Here is an 8,342-nt window from a genome sequence, read left to right as displayed (position 1 = left end):
AGCCATGTCTTGGTGCTTGTTGGAAAGTTCTGGCGATGAGGCATTCTGCCAAATGGCTTTGACAGTCTGCTCAGGGAAACGCTCGATAGGATCCGCCCTCCCTTTTTCCCGAAGGGTCTCAAGGACACTTTGTGCTGACCACTTCCTGATGGGCTTGTGGTCAACGGTGTTGTTCTTCATAACCTTCTCCACGAAGGACAGGTGATACGGAACGGTCCAACTACTCAGAGCGTTCTGCGGCAGCGAGGCCAGGCCCATCCTTCGCAACACCGGGGACAGGTAGAACCTCAGAACATAGTGACACTTGGTGTTTGCGTACTGGAGATCCACGCACAGCTTGATGCAGCCACACACAAAGATGGCCATCAGGCATTCGATGTATTTTTTCCCCCATTGCCCAGATCTTGATACAGCGAGCCCCTTCGGACCTGGTCCATCTTTGACCTCCATATAAACTGGAAGATGGCCCGGGTGACTGCAGCGGCACAGGTTCTGGGAATAGGCCAGATCTGTGCCACGTATAACAGCAATGACAGTGCCTCACACCCGATGACCAGGTTTTTCCCCCCGCGATGGAGCGACTGTAGCTTTCAGCGGCCTAGTTTCTGCCTCATTTTGCTGATACGCTCCTCCCAATACTTGGCACGCCTCAGCACCCCCCGAACCAAATACCCAGCACCTTCAGCTGGTTGGTCCTGATGGTGAAGGGGATTGAGGATTGGTCAGCCCAGTTCCCGAAGAGCATGGCCTCGCTCTTGCCTCTTACCTTGGCTCCCGAGGCCCGTTTGAACTGGTCACATGTGCACATGAGTCTGTGCTTCGCGTCATACAGACTGGCATAGAAGGATTTGCTGATCCTCATGACGTCATCGAGCCATCTTCTTCCTTCAGGCTGCTGAGCACGGAGCTCTCTTTGTGCACCTTCCGGATGAAGAAAAGTGAGCACATCTCGTCCTGCTCCACTGAGCGGACCCTGGACTGGAAGATTACCTTGGAGGCCTCCGAGGCAAAGAGCGAGGCTTGCTGGCCCTTCACCTCCTTGAGGCCCTCCGTGACATCGACCCCCATCATCTGCAGCAGGAGCAGGTTCTGCATACTTTCCTGGAGCTGGGACAGTTTTCCTGCCTCTCTCTCTCACCTCCTGAACACCTTTGAGGATGAAGAACCTCTTGATGTTCCCTTTTACTGTTTCACACTGTAAATTTTTACTATAAATTCTGTGTCTTACAATCTTAGTCTCCACAATCACCTGTGGAAGGAGCAGCGTTCCGAAAGCTATTGATTCCAAATAAATCTGTTGCACTATAACCTAGTGTTGTGTGATTTTTAACTTTGTACACCCAGTCCAATACTGGCATCTCCAAATCGTGATTCTTCTGTACATTGAAAAAGCAAACACACTACTTGCACATGCTGACACCTACCAACAGGTGGCAATGGACCCAACTCCATAGCTAGAAAACTGTATTACAGTAGTACTGAAGAGACTCCACTAGTGAAATTAACAAACAGACCTCCAAAGAATGAAACCTGAAGGAGTCAATATACCCAGTTTCTTTGGATTACCAAAAGGTACACAAACAAGGGCCCCCCCTCAAACCCATAGTTGCACTGCATAGCACACAGACATACAGACCAGCAAAGGAACTTCACAGTAAACTGAAATACTGAGTAGAAGTCTCACACCATTCCATCCAGGAATTCCTGAACATCAAAGATGGCCATCAGGCATTGGATGTATTTTTTCCCCCCATTGCCCAGATCTTGGTACAGAGGTAGAGGACAATGAGGTCATGGCTTCCTTCAACATGACATCCCTTTCCACATCAATAAACATCTGCCTGGCCAAAGAAACACCAGCTGCACTACTTGACGAACCAAGGACACAAATACCAGGCAGCACCAACTCCATCAACAAGGACAGCATCCTCAAACTTGGGAGATCTGTGCCTTACGACCCAGTTCACCTTCAACAGCAAGACCTACAAATAAATCAAAGGGATCTCCCCATGGGATCACCAGTATCAGGATTCTTGGCAGAAGCAGTTATGCAGAGCTTGGAACGAGCAGCCCTCCCCACAATCCAGCCCAAGCTTTGGGTCCGCTATGTGGATGACACCTTTGTCATCAGGAAACGGAACAAATTAGAAGAAACCCACAAACATATAAACAACATCCTTACTGGTATAAAGTTCACTAGAGAGGAGAATAACAGACTCCCCTTCCTAGATGTCACAACAGAACAAAAAGCCAATGGAGAGGTGCAGACCAGCACCTACAAGAAAGCGACACACTTACGAGATACACAATTATAGGAGTAATCATCCCAATACCCACAAACGGAGCAAAATCAGGAATTATTTAAGTGCACAGCACACTGCAGCACCCAGGAACTACGAGATGCCGAAGAAAAACACCTATACAACGTATTCAAGACCAATGGGTGCCCGATACGCATGTTCCGCAGATTCTTACATAACAAACCTAAACAATACAACATGCCCAGAGACTCTAGCCACGCATCATGGTAGCCTACAAACCTACCAATACATTGAAACAGCTCTTGATGAATCTCAGGACCCTGTACCAACAATCAGCAGAACAAACATCATGTACAAAATATCCTGCAAGGACTGCAACAAACATCAGACTGGCAGGAAACTAGCCACCAAAAGACACGACCAACTATCATGAGTATCCTTACACACAAAAAAATGAGGGACACCAGTTTAACTGGGACAATACATCCATCCTGGGACAGGCTAAACAAAGACCTGCATGGGAATTCCTCAAGGCCTGGCATTCAAACCAGAACTCCATTAACAAATATATCGTTTTGGACCCCATTTACCTCAGTAAAAGAAGCGGAAGTGATATCACCCACCGCAACAAATCAACACATAACCAGAGTTCAAATCCAGCCTTGTGCGACTGTATGCTGTTTGCACATTCCTCTGGGTGCTCCGGTTTTCTCCCACAGTCCAAAAGATGTCCAGGTCAGGTCGATTGGCCAAGCTAAATTGCCCCATAGTGTCAGGCCATTAATCAGAGGCAAATGGATCTGGGTGGGTTACTCTTCAGAGGGTCGGTGTGGACTGGTGGGGCCAAATGGCCTGTTCACACTGTAGGGAATCTAATCTAATATAGGTGGGACAGAATATCAGTGCTTCAACACCGGCTCACTTATGACATCACCATGCTAGGCAATGAATGCCCGAGAACAAATCCTCCAGCTCAGCGAGTAAATCTACAACCTGCCAATACCGTAAGTAACAATAGCATGATTGAAGTTTTGTAGCTAAGATGGGGAAAATGTAAAGTAGTGGAGGAGTACATCATTGGGAAATTAACATGGTATGTGACAGCAAGAGTGAACTCTTATGTGCCAGATTTGCTACAAGGGTAAAACTAGTAGGATTCAACACTAACACCATTTCCTGAATGAAAAAAAAACTTAAAAATAAACCTTTCAAGAACAATTTCATTCATTAACCATTTTTGCCAGCATTTCAGTGTTTCTACATGCATCTTCTTTGTTCTGCTTTGATTTTATATGGTCACAACATGCAAATTATTTTTAAATATTTAGAAGAGAAATTTTATTATACTTGAAAAATTTATTTCAGACAACACTTTCATGAAAATACAATTTTTCTTCAGCTTTGAAAGACTAATAAATTTAATTCTCAATTCTCCCTTTTTCATCTTTTACTGTGTTTTGACACATTTGTGCATATTTAGATTGTTTCTGTAAATAATTAACATAAGACTATTGGAGGAAACATTTATGATTGAAATGCTTGAAAAGCCAAGTCAAAGCACAGACACTTTTATTGTCAGTTGTTACTTTGTAAGCACCATTTATGGAGATACAAACTGAGTGACGGTAATGTTTCTTATCAATAATCAACACTGATCTGAGGAACACACAAAATTCCAAGTAAAATGACAGGAAGGAAGATGGCTATAATTATGGGAGAGCCTTGCATTCATTTAAAGCAGAAAAGAAACCAATAGCTCCCAACATATTGCAAAGGGCAATCATGTTATTTGAATATGGTCTCATAGCGCTCTCTTCTGGTCAGCCAGTATAGGTAACATATCAAATATCATGTTTATGTATATTTCTATACTATTCTACTGACCTACAATTAACTTGACTGATCATCATTAGGATTCATCCACTCCAGCTGCAATAAAATGTTTGTAAAGGTTGATAACAATAAAGAAAGAGAGTCTGGTTGAACGAGAAACCTCTGAATAAGTCAGTGGACACCAAAGAAAGCACTATCAGAGCTAGTGCTAATGAATGATCAAGCAAGAATTGGGTTCATGTTGAGGAACCAGAAGAGACTTTAGAAAGGGAACTTTATGCATTTGGTGGCAAAGGGACAACACTTATTGCTGATCTTAATAAAAGCCACTCTGAGATTTAGAGGCCTATGAAGTATTAAGTTCCTCTGATATGTTTCAGCTTTGCATCTGGCACCATCCTATAAAGATATCTACCACCAAAAGGGAAATCATTAATACACTGGCTAGCAAATCAGGACAAATTATAACTGATTTTCAAATCATTTTACTGAAAGTAAAGTTTGGGACAGGCATATGGGATTATGATAGGTTGTACATCATAGGCAAGCCTTTAAAATAAAAAAACTATTTGAAGAATTACAGCTTTATATTATTGAGGCCATGTGTTAGCTGTTCAGGAAATATTCAGCGGAAAAGTTTGAATTAGTACATCATTGAAAAGACCATTTGTATCTCACTCAACGAGGCTTGACATTTTCAATGTGACAGTGAAAACAATGAATAAAAACCTGCAAGTTCACATCAATTTAACATTTATGATCACTAATTTTGTGTTGATTATATTGGAAAGACTCCTACAATTCCACCATCCATTTGCTCCATTAGAAGGGCACAGTATTGCTATCAGTAACTTTCAAATTTCCCATTTCCCATAGCATATGTCAGATGTTAAAACTTGCTGTCAATTTTATGCAATAGTAGAGACACTGGCAATCTCACATCACAACTGATCTGCTAACTCATCACAACTAAAAGGTTATATAGTGTTGTAAAGCTTATTTTTAGATCATGGTGGAACAGTTATTAAGATCAGTGTAAAATTATTTATAAAGATGCTCAATAACCCAAGTATAGATTTTCTACTTTTTTCAGCACTTCCACTAACAGGGATCAAAATTAGCAGCATCAGGAAACTGGGAAAGCTGATCTTAATTGGTCCCATGAATCAAGGATGCTCTGCAAATGGAGACTTCTGACGCCTTTTGATATTGTCAGTCCAAAGCACATAGGAATCTCTTTGGAAACATTGCGTTAGCATTCCATAATAGTAGCATGCATTAACAAAAAGAAGTTTGTGTTTAAACTTGTTTTTGTTTTAGAAATGCACTAATGTCAACGAATGTAACAAATCTCTGTATGTGCAGCTTTGTGACCAGTAGTTGGCACACAAGTCTCTGACATAATGGTTCTATTTAAATCCTTAATCTTCAGCAATAGTTATATTGTAATATACACTCCAATACACTATAAATGCATGAGGGGCATATACTGCAAGTAATTTACGAATACTGGACAATGGGATATAAAATTTATAATGTGCTATTAAAACATGGCATTTAAAGAGATAAGAAATAGAAATAAAATTCTATTTTACAAGACTTACTGACTCAAAACAAAAATCCAGAATTTTTGGAAATCTTGTACAAGCCATGTAGTTTGGCAAGACTATTTGACATCTGAAAATATTTGAAGCCAAACAGCGTTCGCATAAAGATATTCATTAGAGCTTGTTCCTTCAAAATTGTTTCTTGGAGACAATTCCAGATCAGAGTTTGGATAAGATTCCTTTACACTTGATGTTTGCTCATTTAGCAATAATTTTGATTTCTGCAAACCTCTCGTTTGCAATTATCAATTCCACTCAACAACACAACAAACATTTTTAATGCCCATTTTGTAAAACAAAGAAATGGAGCCAAGGTCATTTCACTTAGTCATTTTTTCATTACACTTTCCAAATCCTGCAAGTGCTAATACCACTCTTTAAAACATTTCAATACTTTGAAAACATTCCAAATGTTGCACACGTCATTCCAACTGGGGTCCATCACTTTTATTGTAAATGCGTATAAACAATAATTTAGTCAAATGTCATCAGGGTGCATCCCAATAGAGATTAGCTTCAATGTTTTACATGACACATGTGGTAACTTTTTTTAAACAAATATTCCTATGTTAATACATCTGTCATTCCAAAATGCATCAAGTTTAGATTTTAAAAATCCAAGCTACTCTCTGGACCTTAACGGTTACAAACTCTTTTCGCTATCAATTTCCCAGGTTTATAATTTGGCTGCATGGCTGAGGACTTTAGCAAATGTTTATTACAAATTCTCTTCCATGTCATCTATAACTTTGAACAGAGGAGGCAAATCTATTGTAGTGAATATTTTAAGTAACATTGCATAAAATTACAAAAAGGTTAGAATCTTCTTAAACAACTCAGTGGAATTAAATTAATTCCTTACTGTTGCTTAGATTTTTCATAGATTCTTAAAATAAACCAATGCTGCGAAGAATTGATCATGCCAAGATGGGTAAACAGAACTCTTATGGCAAGGATCCAAATCAATCTTCAGTGTCTGCCTAGCTGAAATAAAGACTCACCCACCCAAACCCATAACTGCCAACAAATAGCCTGGCAAAAGAATTAACTATTCAAGAGGAGTGGTACACATGAACATCATTGAATCTGTTCAGCCCATCAAGCTGGTTTTTCCCACTGGCATCACAGCTGAACTGGATCATATCTCCATTCACCTGGTGAAACCATTATCTCAATATGCCCCTTAATAATAATCCTGAACATTCAAGTGATCCAGCTTCTATTTCACAGATGGAGGGAGTGGGGTCAGAATGGGGATAATGATCAGCCCTGGCTTTCACTATCTTGTGATAAATTGATCCTCAAAAGGCCTGAGGTCCAATTCTAAGAATTTGTCCCTTTATCCTCCATTCCTTAGTAGAAGAAGATGCTTGCATGTTTAAAATTTATCAAACCTCATGATCAATTTAAACACCTTAAGTTTCCCTTATCATCTAGCTTCATAGAATCATTGGTCCAGCTGTGCCAATTGGTCCCACTTAACTGTAACTTCCTCATTGTTTTGCAAATTTTTCCATGTACATACCTAATTACCTTTAGCTATTGAAATTGCAGGCAACAACCCTTTCAGGGAGTGCACTGAATAAGTTAGAAAGCTCTCATCTCCCTCCTGTTTCTTTCACTAATCATGTAACTGTGTGCCAATTACTAACCCTGACTGGAAATGTAGCCTACAAACATAATACTGAATGTCTCAAATCTCCCTACAACCTCCTCTGCTTTGAAGAACAAATTTTCTACTTTTTCCTGTATCTCAACTCCACACCACTTCCCAGGTGAGGTGCCCAGATTGGACATATTATTCTGCAGAGGTCTAATCAAACAATAACAGTGAAGTAGTCTCAGGTTTCAAGCTGCCACAGAAAATTTAAATACCCTGGAAGCATTTGCAGATGGGTGTTGTGGCTTCTTGCTTCATAACTGGAACACTTGGAGTAGCTCAAATTGCACCTGTGACCATCTAAGCCTGGTCATTGGCATATATGATCACCTGCTGAGAGAGATTAATTCCTAGTTGCATTAAAGTCGTCCACATTGGCTTAAGTTCACACAATTGACCTAACCTTGGCAATAAATAGAGCCATACACTTAAAAATAAATTTACTGCAACTTCTTGTACACACTTGTCTTCACAATTCAATAATTCTTACACTATCTGCTTTAGCACTGCCATGTGATGCAGTAAAATAAAGACCTATAGGCCAAGTCTAATGTGTCATTAGAGATTCTGGAGCAGACAGTACACAAGGCAAATTATGTTGGAGTATTCCTGCTATCGAACACTTAAGTGGAGCCAAGCAAAAGCTAATGTCGTGGTGTGGTCAATGAAGCACTTGCAGACAAAAATATCAAGGACAATGACAACATATCATTCATCATTTTTAAGGACAACATAATATTGAAGAGTGGGAGGAGGGAGTAATAGTGGCAGAGTAATTCAAACAAAGTTTTAGAAGTTTGCACTAATCTGAAAGGCAACACATTGCAGGATCTTGGAAGGGATATATAAAAAAAAAAAAATCAGTGTTCATAAACACCTTAATTCTCAGGATTTCTGAATGATGTTTCTGAGTTGAAGTGTTAACGTTCTATAGAAGTCATTTAAAAAAAAAGTAACAACTGGCCAAATACTCTCAGCACT

The sequence above is a fragment of the Chiloscyllium punctatum genome, chromosome 48 (assembly GCF_047496795.1).
Source record: "Chiloscyllium punctatum isolate Juve2018m chromosome 48, sChiPun1.3, whole genome shotgun sequence".
Lineage (NCBI taxonomy): Eukaryota > Metazoa > Chordata > Chondrichthyes > Orectolobiformes > Hemiscylliidae > Chiloscyllium > Chiloscyllium punctatum.
This window is presented reverse-complemented; position numbering follows the sequence as displayed.